General features: G+C 57.5%; 1 protein-coding gene across 2 annotated transcripts in view; it reads left to right on the top strand.

Annotated features, from left to right (window-relative positions):
- The first annotated feature begins 606 nt into the window (after positions 1–606).
- The window catches only part of ARHGAP39 (Rho GTPase activating protein 39), a 38,531-nt gene continuing 24,376 nt past the window's right edge, over positions 607–14,761 (top strand). For both annotated transcript variants that reach the window (XM_080646990.1, XM_080646991.1), the window contains exon 1: positions 607–748. The gene's annotated coding sequence lies outside the window, so the exon portion shown is untranslated. The remainder of the gene's footprint in view (positions 749–14,761) is intronic.

The raw sequence follows: 14,761 nt of genomic DNA on the forward strand, positions 1-14,761 counted from the left end.
CCCACCCCGCTCCCCAGCAGCGGCAGGTGGAGAAGACCTGCAGGTGAAGACAGGGTTCTCTGTCCAGGAGTTGACAGGCTCACACAGGAAGTGGGAACAGAGATGCGTCATCTGGAGAGAATCTGCACTGGGTGGGGGAGGGGTGGGGGTGGGACGGTGAGGACCGCAGGCTCGGGAGGGCGCAGTCCCTGAGGAAGGAGGCTAGGCTCGGGAGGGTGGGGGGCCAGGTCCGGAAAGTTCACGTGTGACGGAAGCAAAAGCCCGAGGGTACCGGGCTGCTCTCTCCAGACAATCGCGGGAACATCCCTGGACACTCATCCCGCTCCTGCCCGACGGCTCCGGCTCCTGGGATTTCCCGTAGGGCAGCTCGGAGGGGACCGACGACTGGGCGAGCCCGGCGTGCAAACCCCGGCTCGGGACCCGCCGCCGCGCCGGCCTCGTGGGAGGAGCCGGCCTCCGGCGCTCCCGGCTCCCGACATGCCGCGCGCCGGCGCACGCGCACGCGCAGGGGACCGGCGGCGGCGCCCCCTGGCGACAGGCGCGGGCGGCGCGGGGGCGGGGCAGGAGGCGGGGGGTTGCGCTGGTGACGGGAGGACGCGCGGCCGCGGCGCACTGGGCCGGTGGAGGCGGCGGCGGTGGCGGACGCGGATCGGGCGGCGCCGGCGGCGGGGAAGCCGCAGGCATCTCACGCGCGGCGCGCGGGCCGGGATGAGGGGCTGTGTCGGCGCGGCCCGCGCGCAGCCAGCAGGTGAGAGCGCGGGCGGTGGGCGGCGCGGCCGGGAAAATGGCGGAGAGGCCGGCGCAACGGCCCCCGCCGGGCCGCGCGAGGATCCGGGGCCGCGGCCACCGAGGGGTTGGAGGGGAGGACGGACGGGGCCGCCGCCGGGCGCGGCAGGGGCGGGGTGCGCGGAAGGCGAGGGCCCGGGCCGCTCTGGACGGGGTGTGAGGGGGCGTGGGTGGGCGTGAGCGCCCAGCCGGGGTGGGCGTGAGGGCGCTGCGGCCCGAGTTCGGGCGTCGGCGCGGCCTCCGGGTCGCCGTCGGGCGGGTGCGGGGCCGCCGGATTAGTCCGGGTCGGCGCGTGCGGATGCGGGGCCGCCGAACCCCACGGACACGGCCTCTGCAGCAGGGCGGGCTGGGCGCTTCGCCTTCCCTCCCAGGCGCCCCCCGGAGTGGGATTCCCTCGGCCGCCTCTCGGTTGCGGGAGCGGAGTGGGCGGAGGTGGAGCGTTTTGTGCCGAGGCCGCGAGCGAGGCAGGCGGTGGACTTGGGTCAGGACGTTTTTTATCTGCAACGCGCAGCCGGTGCGAGGCCGCGGCAGCTGTGGGTGTGTGGCCTGCTGCTCCCACCAGCAGCTGCTGTGGGCGCTGCGCTGCCTTCACCAGCAAAAATGCGGCGCCCCCTCCCCTCCCCCCGCCATCCCTCAGAGCCGAGTGGTTTAACCAAACCTCCAGTGACCTCTGCAGAAACCTGCCGTTGCAAAGGCTCGTGTTCCTCCCCCGGGGCAGACAATAGGGGATTTGTCTTTGAAGCCAGTGCGGGGAATTGAACCCTGTGCGTCCTGGGTGCCTCTGCAAACAGCAGGTGGTTCCCGATCCGCGGCTCTCCCTTCACAATGAGCAAGGTGTGCTTCTCCTCGCTGGGGGAAGGGGAAGGAGATCTGATAGGAGGTGCGACTGTAAAGCCAGGAGACTCATTCCATAAAGCGTCCTGGCCGACTGGGTGAGCCACAGACGCTGGCTCTGTGCAGGAACGGGGGCCAGCCGGCCGGCCTGCCCGCCCGCACTTTGTCTCCTCAGCTCTCTTGCCAAGAAGCTGGAGAAGAGGGCGGGTTCTGGAGTCAGACGCCTGCCTTTGTACTCAATGCCTTTGGTCCCTCATCTGTAAAATGGGAGCACCAATCATATTGGCCTCATAGGGTGGTGATGAGGACTCATCGAACCAAAAACTGTAAAACGCTTTGTGCTTGCTACATACTAAGTGTTCACAAAAGTTAGGGTGCCATCACTGCCGAGATGTGGTTCCAGGTGCATTTGCTGTGGTCCCCGAGCTTCACCCTCCTAATTGTATGTTAACGTCAAGTCAGTGGCTCCATTTTCTTACAAAGGCAAGATTGGGCCATCTGTGGAGAAACAAGACTTTTTTTAAAAATATATTTTTATTGATTTCAGAGAGGAAAGGAGAGAGAGAGACATAGAAACATCAATGATGAGAGAGAATCACTGACCGGCTGCCTCCTGCAGGCCCCACACTGGGGATCAAGCCCGCAACCCAGGCATGTGCCCCGACTGGCAATCAAACCATGACCTCCTGGTTCATAGGTCGATGCTCAACCACTGAGCCACGCCTGGCAAGAAACAAGTCTTTATGAAAGTACACAAGGACAAGTCTCGTGTACTTGGATAACTTACATAGAACTGCTTTTAAAACATTTTTAGAAAAAGAAAGCTCTGATGAGCCACCTGAATACTCTGTTCTTACTGCCCTTGGGAGTTGGTAGGATTGTTGTCGACAGAAATGAGATTTAGAGCAGTTTTTGGGTAATTTCCTGTTTTAGTTGTGCCACCCAAGCCATAGTTGTTATACTTTACAGTGTTATCCTTGAAATAGAAAAGATAACTTTCTAACAAACTTTAAGTAACAGTAAGGACATAGCAATAGACAGTGAGAACTTGGATATACCAGTGCTGTAACATCCTATGTTGCTAAACTGTTGGAAGAAATTAGACTTAACTTGCTTCAGAACAAAGTGGAAAATTTCCTAAGGAGATGATTCTCTTTCTCAGATGGAGGGAAAGTACCTCAGACTTAACCTAGACCAGTGGTCAGCAAACTCATTAGTCAACAGAGCCAAATATCAACAGGACAACGATTGAAATTTCTTTTGAGAGCCAAATATTTTAAACTTAAACTTCTTCTAACACCACTTCTTCAAAATAGACTCGCCCAGGCCGTGGTATTTTGTGGAAGAGCCACACTTAAGGGGCCAAAGAGCCGCATGTGGCTCGCGAGCCGCAGTTTGCTGACCACAGCCCTAGACACTACACCTGTCTCCGCTATCGGTGTGATACTGAGACTAGGGGGGAGCCCTTCCCCTTAGGTAGTCTTTTGGCATTTATGGGATTTATAATGAGAACATTTAATGTTCAGAACAAATGGTAACAAAACAGCTTTTGTGAGCAAATTTGAAAATATCTCAAGATAGATTTTAAAATGTCCACCCCATCCTTTTCTCCTGCACGCGTGCTGGCATGGACTGCCCTTGAACACCTTAATAACAGCGACTCAGTGTCTTGTTAGGCTTCTCTCAGGTTCTTGGTGCTTTTGGGGGGAAAAAGTAATCTGTGCTCACAGGGAGGCAGCTAGCTTTGCTCACAAGACCCTTTGCTCAGCCTTTCCACCAACCCCTTGTCATTTGGTCATTTGTTGTGAGTCTTAACACGTTCCCTCCCCAAGTTCGCTCTGTGCGTGTCCTATGCCAGCACAGCCCCATGCTCGCTGGGCCAGGGAGACACCTCTGGCAGAACCGAGCTGGAGTGTCTGCCTGCTTCCAGGTCCCTTCTTCTCTACCTTCCTTGCTCCCCGAGGTAGATCCACACCCCCTCTGCTGCCTCCGGGACCTGCTCGCTGTGCTTCCTTCAGCCTTGGGGCCTGCTTCCCGAGGCCCTGTCTGACCCTGACCCCCATCCTCTGCCCACACTGTTCCACCTTCTGGGATGGACCTCCTCATCCGGGCCTATTGCCTGGATCACTCCTGCTTCTGCGGGGCTCCCGTCTTGGGCTTTTTGGGACAGACATTTTGCAGATTTTTATATTTCCCTGAAACTTGAGTTTCTCAGCAGTGCCTGCCATCTTGTTCCCCAAAATGTGGTGGTGACATAAATGAAGTTTATCTTCATATGTCTGAGAGTTCTGATAATAGGAGTTGCTTCCCTACTAAACTCAGAAAGTCATACTCATCTTTGACACAGTTTGTGTATTGTGAAAAGTGCTTATTGGTCATTATTATGCTCCATCAGGTGGAGTTTTTCTTGGCTTAACATTTGGTGTGGATTTTTTCTACTTTTTTGAAGTCTTTGGGAAAACTGTACTATTGAGTATTAGGAATGTTTTTCAATATTCTGTAATGTTTCCTAAGTATCATTCACTCAGTGCTTTTTAACTGAACATCTAATCTGTGCTCAGTTAGTTGTGTGTAGACTGTGGCACACTGTTCTTTGAAGAAGTTTGAAAAGGGCAAAGCCTATTAAGGCAATGAGCCCTTCAAACAGGTCTGTACACTAGAGCCACTGGCAGTTCCCCTGCCTGTCTTTATAAATAAAGTTTTGTTGAAGCCTTCACTTTTTTTTGTCTGTGGGGTGGGTGCTTTGGCAGAACTGACTAGTTGAAACAGAAACTGGTGTCAGAACAAAGATAAGTTGGGTTATGAGTGTTTGTGGGGGTTAGAAGGTTGTAAGGAATAAGGAAGTAAGGATTTTAATGTGAGTGTCTTTGAATTCAGGGGAAAGACTTCAGATTGTAGCTCTCTAGCTAAGTCCTGAAAAAACGGTTTAGGAACCTCTCACTGACAGTATGAGCAGGACGGGTGGGAGAAGGAAGAGATTTGATTCAGGGATTTAATTGGACAGCTTTCTCAGCGGGAGGCTGAGGTGACAAATTACCTCAACATTTCAGTGGCTCACAACAGCAGATTTGCTTCTTGCTCACATTTCATTTGCTTTCCTCTGAGAGTCCATTCATGGGTCTAGGGCCAGCCCTTGTTTGAATCATGGTATCCTTATGGCAGCGTGGCAGAGACGGTGTCTCTTCACGCTTCAGCTGACAGCTCAGAGTCCATGGGCCAGAGCAGGTCATCTGCCCCAGCCCACCAGGGGAGGGGACTGATGCTCTTTCCCTCTTTCCGTAAGTGGGCAGGCAGTCCCCTGGCAGTACGGAGGACAGGCAGCCCTCTTGTGGGGAAGGGCTGAGCAACCCCCTCCTCCCACTGCACCCAGAGAAAACAAGCCTGTTCCATGCTCTGAGCCTTCTCGGGGCGTTGGGGGGAGAGGAGGTGCCAGCCAGCCCTCCCTGCTCAGCCTGGGGCACTGGAGCCAGCCTCCTTCAGGCTCCTCAGACCCTGCATTCTCCACTCCTGGCGTCTGGTGCTGGGGGACCTTGGGGACCGGCATCGGCTTGGTGGCTACCTGGAAGCTTGGCACCCTGGGCTCTCCCCGACTGCTGCGTCCCACTGCTCCGGTGTTGCTCATTGTATCTCCCAAGTAGTTACCAACCTGTCATTCCCCTGTCACCAGGGCCACTGCCAAGCAGGGCCTGTACCAGGTCCCGTGTGCACGATGACCACGCCTCCTGGGTGGGCTCCCTGCCCTCTGTCCTCCACAGCGCTGTGCAGGGGTGTGTGCAGAGCTGTGGTTCTCAGGGGTGGTTTGTCTGAGACATTTGTCATTGTCCCGACTGGGAGAGGTGCCACTGGCATCGGCTACGTGAGGCCAGAGGTGCTGTCAGCATCCTGTGGTGCGCAGGAGGGCCCACGCCTATGTGCCGGCCGCAGAGCAGGCCCCGAGCCTGTCCTGGAGATCGCACCCCTCCTTCCTGCTCCCGTGCTCTGCTCTCCAGCCGAGTGCACCAAGCTTGCCCTGCTCCTGTTCCTTCCTCCCCCCAAAAATGCAAAGCTCAGGTGCCCCTTCAGCTCCTCTGACCCTCCTGGGGCTTGTCCTAACAGGAGCCCGTCCTGGTCCCTCCCTCAGCCCAGAAGTTCTCCTGCCTCCCAGGCCATCTGAGCTGGGCCTGTGGTCCCTGCACAGCCACCAGACGTCTGTGCGCGTGCTAAATAGATTAAAATTGCACACTGAATGGGTAAAAGAAGAAATGGGGGCCAGGAAAAGGCTGTTGCAGAAGGGGAGGTGGTGCCCCCACGTGCAGAAGTCAGCACCAGGCACCTCTGTTTGCTCTTGGTCCCCCTGCAATGGCTCCTGGCAGCCCTGTGCACTGTGAACCACCACCACCTTGTCCAGCCTCACAGCAAGCTGCTGTCCACGCCAGCCCACCCCGCTCACTGCCTTGTGCTGGTGGCCACCTCAGGGGCCAGGCCCATGAGTATGGCCATCTGGGCTCGCCTGTGGGCGTAGGAAGACAATCATGGTTGAGCCCAGTGGTCTTCTGGGTGCATTCAACATAGATGGGCGCGCGAATGGGGCTTTCAGAGTCTTGGAGGGAAGAGGGTTTACCGGCAAGTGTGGTGAGAGTTTGGCTGCGTAGTTTCTGGGCCGTGTCCATGGTGGGGGTCGGGGGGGCTTGACTGTCATCACCAGCAGGCTGTGGGCTGTCAGAGCTGCAGCTCATGCCTCTCAGTGTAAAGTGTTGTGGAGTTTTCGGCTAAACTCAGGCCCCGCACCCACCACAGTGCCCCTGCCCGTGCCCTGTGTGGTGGTGTCTCCCTGCACCAGCTCTGACGCAGTGAGCACCTGCTGCGCATTTCACAGCAGCAGCTCGGGACCTGGCCCCAGCCCACCACCCCGTCCTGTGCCTGCCTCCCACCTGCTCAGCCCATCCCCCACTTCCTGTCTCCGGGCCACCAGCGCCCTCTCCTCCCCTCAGTCACCTCTGCTAGTTCATCTCAGCCTGGCTCTCTGCCTGTCCCCTCTCCTGCCTGTAAACACACTGATGAGGGAAAGTGGAGTTTCTGTTATATGCTGATTTCTTCTAAACTTGTATCCAAAGCTCGGACCTTTTCCTGAGCCACCAAGGTGACTTGCTGCTGGGCCTGCAGAGGCTCTGCCTCTGGCAGCCTCCCCTCCACAGGGCCCTCCAGCCCTGCCTGACCCCGCCCTTGGACTGCCCTGTGCTCTGTCCTCCATTCCTCCTCGTGCCTGCCGCTGGGTGGTCACCTGTGTGCCTGCAGGACTCACCTGCTAGGGGCTGCGCATGGGGTGCAGTGAGAGGGACACGACGCAGACGCAGGATGCTGCCCCACGCAGCAGGTGACACGCAGGCTCTGAGCCAGGCTCCCCCAGGATTGAGGAGGCAGGAGGGAACCAGGCATCTGGGAGGTGCCTGACCGGGAGGGTAAGGGGCGGGCTGAGATCTGGGGAGCAGACATGCAGGGCGGTTCTCCCCTCCGCAGGTTGATTTCTGCTTCCTCGTGTTTTTCAAGAAGCTTCTCCCCACTGGGGACAGAGTGGCTCCAAAGCTGGTACTTTCAGCAGTGAGGGTGGTTTCTGCCGCCGTGGCCCGGTGCCCATCCTGGGGGGGGGGGCAGATGGCACTCAAACACCTGAGGGCCTAGGGAAGGGGTTTCCAGAGGAGGGGAGGCGACAGAAGCTGAGCAGCGGGAGCTTCAGAGCACGAGTTCAGACATTGTGGGACCTCGGGGTCCTGCCTTGTGAGCCCCGTTTTCTGTCTGAGGTGAGGACAGACACAGCTGCCACCTCCTCAGGCGCTGGATGGTGTTTGTACGGCTCTTGCCTCGCGTGACACTGCGTACAGTAGGTGTTAGAGGTGGTTCCTGATGCACGTTACACTGCGTACAGTAGGTGTTAGAGGTGGTTCCTGATGCACGTTACACTGTGTGCAGTGGGGTTAGAGGTGGTTCCTGATGCACGTTACACTGTGTGCAGTGGGGTTAGAGGTGGTTCCTGATGCACATTACACTTTGTGCAGTGGGGTTAGAGGCGAGTCTCTGTGGGTACTTGGAAGGGTAAGGGGTTGTGTTCCCGTTCAAGCCAAATGCTGCCCCTCCACTGTCTGCGAGGTTACTTATGGGGTGATGCTGTTACCCGCACATCAGTGCAGACACCACCTGACATGCGCATGGCTGACCTGCTGTTCACTGCGTGGTGCAGTGTAGTGGTCAGCAGACCAGGTCGGTGCCGGGGAGACTGCCTGGAGCTCTGCGTGCCCCGCAGGGCCTGGGCTCCCTCGGATGGCGGCTGCAGCCTCCCATGCTCGTGACACGTGGTTGTCTGTCAGCCTTCTGGTCCCCGAGGCTGCTGCCTCCGGAGCCGGCACCCACACCCCTCTTTCCCCTCAGCGGGCTGTCGTACTGACACCAGCTGACCGACGGGCTGCCTCGCGTGGGCTGTGTGTGTGGCTCATCTGCCAGCATGTGCGCCCGGACAGGGACTGGGCCTGGGCAGCCCATCCTTGGACTTTGGTTGAGAACTCACGTTAGGCCCTGGCATGGAGTCAGTTTTCAGGAATGTTCCATGGATGGCGGGCAAGGATCTGAGCCCTGCGTGCCCCCGAGAGGAAGCCTGGCGCGCCGAGCCCCTCTCCTGCCCTGGAGGTCCTGCCCGCGCTCGCCTCCTAGGCTGGGTGGCCACATTTCTGGAGCCGCACCGGCGTTGTCGTCGGGCTAGCTTGTCCCTGCCTGACGTTCAGAACCCCACATCCGTATGTTTTCAGTGTGCTGGGCACAAAGCACGTGTCTGGAGCTTTAAACATCTTGCCTGACAACGTTGGTCTCCTTTCTGTTTGGTACGGTCCTCTGTCCGTTTATCTCTGCGAGCTCGGTATTCTGCGTGTCCTGTCCTTTGGGACAGGTCGCTCTTTTCCTCCTTTCTTAACTCCTTTTGGGCTGCTTCCCTTCTCTTCTCCCTTTTCTCCTCTGCTAGCTTGGGATTCAGTCCTCGGCCTGCATGGGGCCGCCCCAGATGTTTAACACGCAGAATTCATGTGTCAAAATCTAAACGTAACTGTTGTCTTTTCTTTTCTCCAAACAATTCAGAGACCTTAGGACACTGTGGTTGTGGTGACCTAGGTCCCGGCCCGGGCCTGAGCCCCGTGTCCCACCGCTGCCTGGTGCTCTCTGGTGCCTGCAGCTTGGCCCTGGCCCGTCCCAGGCTCTGTCCTCGCTACGGGCCAGGCCTCACGTCGGCTCCTGGGTTCCCTTCATGTTTCCCTCTGAGGCTCTGCACTATCTTCCCAACTCATCAACAGATGTAACTTTTTTAAAATAGTTTAAACTCTCATATGGTTTGTTTGTTGTTTCTTAGAGGCTGGTCAAAGCTTTCTCGTCGTTATTGTGACAGAAATGGGCACGTTTGCTCTCAGGTATTTATCGCCAGTAGGTGCTGAGGGCTCCCACTGCTGCTCTGGTCCTCCCATTGGTCTGGCCACGCTCGGCCCTTCCGGTGAAATGTTTCTCAGATTCATCCACAGTTTTCTGGAAACTCCAGCAAGTAACTGGGAGCCGCCCCCCCTCCCCCGAGGCAGCAGAGGCCCCCCTCAGACCCACTGCAGACACGGGGCAGCTCCCCAGCCCCCGAAGCCCTGCTGTGCCCAGGCCCTGTGCAGACCCAGCCTCCCCCCCAGGACTGTGTTCCTGATATTTGTATGCCCTGCTTTTACTGTATTACAAGTTTGTTTTGTTTTACTTTCTTCTGGTGTGAATGAGCCTTTCAGGTGAGAACCGCTCCGTAACTGCCCATCGAACCGACCTGCCTGTGGGTTTGACTCGATAACGGCCTTCTCTGCCTGTGACACCCTGAGCATGCTTCAGGGCTCCAGCTCCGGCCCTCTGCCCTCCATGCTCTCAGGGTCTGCTCTTGAGTCTGCATCTGAAAACAACTTCGTTTCACTCCTCTTCCTGAAAGGGAGCCTCCCTGGGTTCAGTTCCCACGATGTGGACACAGACCAGACCTTCCGTGGCCGCTCACACCCCCAGCCGCACCCCCCAGGGAGCAGTGAGTTCCCTCTTCCGTGGGCTCTGCTCAGCTGCGTGGGTGTGTATGTTCATGGAAATTGTCAAACTGCACTTAAGAAATGTCTGCTGGCCTTTCACCTGGGGGACGGGGACCTACTGTGGCGCTGGGCTGTGTTCTGGAGCCCTGCCTTCCAGAGTGCCAGACCTCAAGCAGGAATCGAGGGTCCAGCCTCCTGGAGGCCTCTGACAGGTGCTGTTTACTGTTCCAGTTGCTCACCTCCACCTGAGGGCTCTGTGGCTGTGGCTGTGGGAGTCTCAGGATACCTTGTCAGGCGTTGGCCCCTTCCCTTCCCTCCAGTCACCCTCTCCTCCAGGTCATGGGTGTGGAAGGAGCTCATGGAGAGGTCAGAGGCTGGGCCAGGTGCAGGGGTGGCCACACGGTGGAGCATGTGCCCAAGGGAGTGAGGAGCAGCACGCAGGGAGGGCCGCTCCGGACCCTGTCAGGCCTGCTGTCGGTCACACACATGCCCACACAGGGCTGCACCATGCTCTCGTGTGCTCATACATACACGTGTCCACACACACGGTCAGCACCACCCAATGTGTGCAGGCGGACCTGCCAGCCTGTGGGTTGGAGGGTGTGGGGCTGCCCTGGGGACAGGACAGGACAGGGCTGGGTGGGTGCTCACACTCGGGACTGAGGAGCGGGCACAGCACCCTGTCTGCGGGAGGGGCGTCGCCCTGTTCCAGGAGCAGATTGCCGTTTCCTGGGCTGGGTCTCCCTCCGCACAGGCCCGCCAGTGGCACAGAGCATCTTCTGTTCCAGCGCCCGCGTGGGAAGTTGGCGTCAAGGATCTTCTCACCCACTCACCACTGGAACTTTCCCACCGTGGGAATGGGGGGATGGCGAGAGACCCGGATGGCGACTAGGGGTCCCTCAAACATGGTGTGTAGGTGCGGCATCTTGCCCTGCTCTGGGCATGTTCCTCGCCTGCCGGCCGTCCTGCTATCCCACTGAAGCTCAGTGTTGGCACAGGCAGGTCTGGCCAGGCTGTGGCCCTGGACCGCTCCCGGCTCACGTGTGGGAGGAAGGCTGAGGCTGGGGCAGGGGGCCCAGGAGCCCCTGGTGGGAGGAGTCCACAGAGGTGCTGTGCCTGCAGCTCTTGGGAGCAGGGCGGATGTTGTCACGCCGAGTGAATTTCACGAGTATTCACTGCTCATGGTGCCAAGCGACTGTCGGGGCTGTGAGGTCCTCAGTGGGCGCCGAGCCCCATTTCTCCACACTGACACCTGGTTCTGGGGCTGGCCACCTCCCCTTGCGGGGCATGGAACCAGAGGCCCGGGTCCCCAAGGGGCAGCCCATGGCTGAGGGGCGGGGGGAGGCGGAGTGCTGTGTGCTGGGGGCTCGGAACCCTCAGGGCTGCTCCGCTCTGTTGTCCATCCGAGAGGCTTGGGCTGGGGTGACTTTCAAGGTGACGAGCCTCCTTCCAAGTGAGGGGTCTGCATGGAGCATTGGGGGTGTTGGCCAGGACAGAGTGCAGGGCCCTCCTCAGCTTCCTTTCCCAGGAAATAGGCAGCAAACCCACCACAGGAGGCTGTGATGTGAGTTCTGTTTTAAAAACTCTTACAAGATACTGAGCAGAGATAGGGGAGGGAAGGGGCAGGGGTTCTCTCCACAATGGGACCCCCCAGGAGCCTGGCGGGCTGCCCCCGACCTGCACAGACAGGTGAGAAGTGACCTGGAAACAGCTGAGAACTGGAGAAGTGTAGGCTTCAGGACTTTTTTTTTTTTTTTTTTTTTTTTAATATATTTTATTGATTTTTACAGAGAGGAAGGGAGAGGGATAGAGAGTTAGAAACATCGATGAGAGAGAAACATCGATCAGCTGCCTCCTGCACACTCCCTACTGGGGATGTGCCCACAACCAAGGTACATGCCCTTGACCGGAATCGAACCTGGGACCCTTCAGTCCGCAGGCCGACGCTCTAGCCACTGAGCCAAACCGGTTAGGGCAGGACTTTTTTTTTTTTAAACATATTTTTATTGATTTCAGAGAGGAAGGAGAGGGAGAGAGAGAGATAGAAACATCAATGATGAGAGAGAATCATTGATCTGCTGCCTCCTGCAAGTCCCCCACTGGGGATCGAGCCCACAACCCAGGCATGTGCCCCTGACCAGAATCGAACCTGGGACCCTTCAGTTTGCAGGCCAACGCTCTATCCACTGAGCCAAACCGGCTAGGGCGGCTTCGGGACTTTTTGAGAAAAGTTGCAATGACCACTGATAGAAATTAAAAACTATTTTATTGCCCTAGCTGCTGTGGCTCAGTGGATACAGCGTCAGCCTGCGGACCAAAGGGTCCCGGGTTCAATTCTGGTCAAGGGCATGTACCTTGGTTGCGGGCTCCTCCCCGGCTGTGTCAGGGTGCGTGCAGGAGGCAACCAATCGATGTGTTTCTCTCACATTGATGTTTCTCTCTGTCTTTCCCTCTCTCTTCCACTCTCCCTAAAAATTCAATGGAAAAATATCCTCGGGTGAAGATGAACACACACAAAAAAAGTAATAAAATAAAAAATATTTAAAAAAACAAAAAACTATTTTATTGAAAATACAGTTTTAAAAGTAAGTGCAGGACAGAAGCAGAGCATAAAACCACAGAAAGCAAACACCCTGAACGCAGGGTGGGAGAGAGGGGCACAAGCGAAGGTTCCGTTCCCACTGGTGCCAAGCACAGATGCTCACGGCGGGTCCCGAGGCCAGGTGTCCGGCGCCAGAGGTGGGCCAGGCTGCCTGGCACTGCCTTCTCTGTGTTTTCAGTTTCACTGTTGAAGACTTTGCTTCTTTTCCTTGAGACCCTCCATTTTCTCCTTTTAGCAGCTGTGGCCTGGGGCAGGGCCAGCCTGCTGGGTGCCCTGTGGCCTGAGTGTGACTCCTTCCTCTCTTAACCGTTTTCATTCGAAAGGAGACTTCTGTTAAGAGATCAGCCAGTGATTCCATCCAGTGTTTGCTGACTCGCTGAGCAGAAGGTGAGGCACTGGGAATGCAGTTGTAAGCAGAGTCCTCATCCTAATTTCACCTGTGACACCATCACAGGGAGGCTTCCGTGTCAGAGCAGCATCTGCTGCCGCAGGTGCTGCTGGCTCTCCTTCCCCTGGGCCAAGTCCTCTGTCCTGGGTCTGAGGTCACCAAGCTGCCCCAGCGCCCCTGCTGAAGCCCCTGGTTCGCCATGTAAGGTGGGGCGGACGTAGCAGCATGGAGACCTCTGACCCCCAGGGCACTCACTGGAAGGGGTGTGTGTTGGCACAGCCCTGCAGGCTGGGAATGCTGCTGCCTCTGTCGCGGAGCCTGCCACCACGGCTGTCGTGTCTCCGAGCCCAGCGGGCAGCGCCGTGCTGCTGGAGGGGCGCTGTCCCTGCTCGTGGCAGCTTCTCTGTTCCGACCACTTGCATATTTTGTTCTTGGTCCCGCCGGGACCCCTGGTGCCATTTAGTTGGCAAGGGAAGTCCAGGAAGGCAGGGATGGTGGGGGCTTGGCCATGGCCCAGGGGTTGGGGGGTCCTGACTGCCTGTCCTTGTGCTTAGGATTTGATCTAGGTTTCACCAGGCTCAGCCAGGCTCCATCCCTGCGGTGGCCGCTCTCCGATGCTTCAGAGACAACGCCACAGTCAGATCCACTTTCCGCCCGATGGTGTGGTTCCACACACGCATCCTTTCGCTGTGGGGTGGCCCGGGAAGGTTTGGGAGCTGATGCTAACCTGCGAGCTGATTCCATGACTTGATGATGGGCTGGGCCACAGCTGTAGCGGTCAGGGCGGTCATCCTGTGGAGCAGGGGACCGGAGATGCCAGCCGCCTGCCTGGCAGAATGGGGCATTGTGCCTGCTGCTCAGAGCCCAGCCTGCAGACGTGGGACTGAGAGCACTCATTGTTCACACGGGGAAACTTGGGAAAACAGCAGTGAGAGTGGCACTCGGGCCTTCTGGAAGCCATGGCTGAGTCAACACTTGTTTATTCACCGAAATGAACAACAAGATTGAAAAATAGGGAACAAGATTTAAGTCAGAGGAGGATGTCAGCCAACTGGGAGGAGTGGAAGCCTGAGCCTTGAGGGGGCTGAGTGTGTGTTGAACAAAGAGGACTTTTAGGGGTACCAGTGGGGCGTGGACTTGACAGAGGGGCTTGTGGCCTGGTGGGCGTGGAGAACGGGGCATGGTGCCTGGGGGAGGTGCGCTGCCAGAGGAAGGTGGGTGCTCTGCCTGCATTTCTGTAAGACCCCACTCGGGAAATGGGGAGAAGATGGGAAACCCCGACTTGCTGTGGAGATGCCGACCACTGGCCGAGCCGAGGGCCTCTGTGGCCTGGGCCATGGCTCCCTTGGACTTACTCGCAGACTAGCAAGGGTTGGGTCCCGGCTGGAGTTCGGGGGCAGGGCCAAGGTCACCCTGAAGGAGCTATTGCTGAGGCGTCACCCTCCTCCCGCCCACCTGGCAGCACCAGCCGTGACTGTGACCGAGGCCCTGATGGCCCTGATGGCCCGTCAGAAACCCTCACACCTTGCTTGCTGGCACCTGAGGGAATGGAGGGTTGCTGTGTGGCAGACGGAGAGCCGGCCTGCAAGGGCAGCCAGCCTGGCAGAGCTGGAGGCAGCTGCAGGCCTTCCTGAGAGTCTTGCCATGGGGGCTCACCCAGGGGAGGCGCAGGGCATTGTGTCTTCCATCTGAGCTGGGTTTCTGTCTCTTGCAACCAAAAAATGCCCTAATATACCAGAAACTCATTTTCAGAGCGGAGCCTGTAAGAAAACTTGGCAATAGAGCCTTCTGGGACAACACACCTGATTTCATTCTGTCCTGCCTCTTGTCTCTTTCCTTAGGGATGAGCAGTAATCAGGGGCAGCAAGGGACCCTTAGGTACACACGAGAGAAAGGGGAGAAAAGGGGCCATGGAACGGCTGGCGAGAAGACGTTTAGAAGATTAGCCCAGGAGACAGAAGGGAATTTTTGATAGAACTGTCTCTGCACTAAAAACATTCAGAATGCATAAAGAGAGGAGAGCTCTAAGAAAAGGCAAAATTAACCAAAGGAGAGAATATGAGAGAACTAAGAAAGAAAAAACAAGAGCATTACAAA

This window comes from Plecotus auritus (assembly GCF_963455305.1).
Source record: "Plecotus auritus genome assembly, chromosome: 11".
In the NCBI taxonomy this organism is placed as follows: Eukaryota; Metazoa; Chordata; class Mammalia; order Chiroptera; family Vespertilionidae; genus Plecotus; species Plecotus auritus.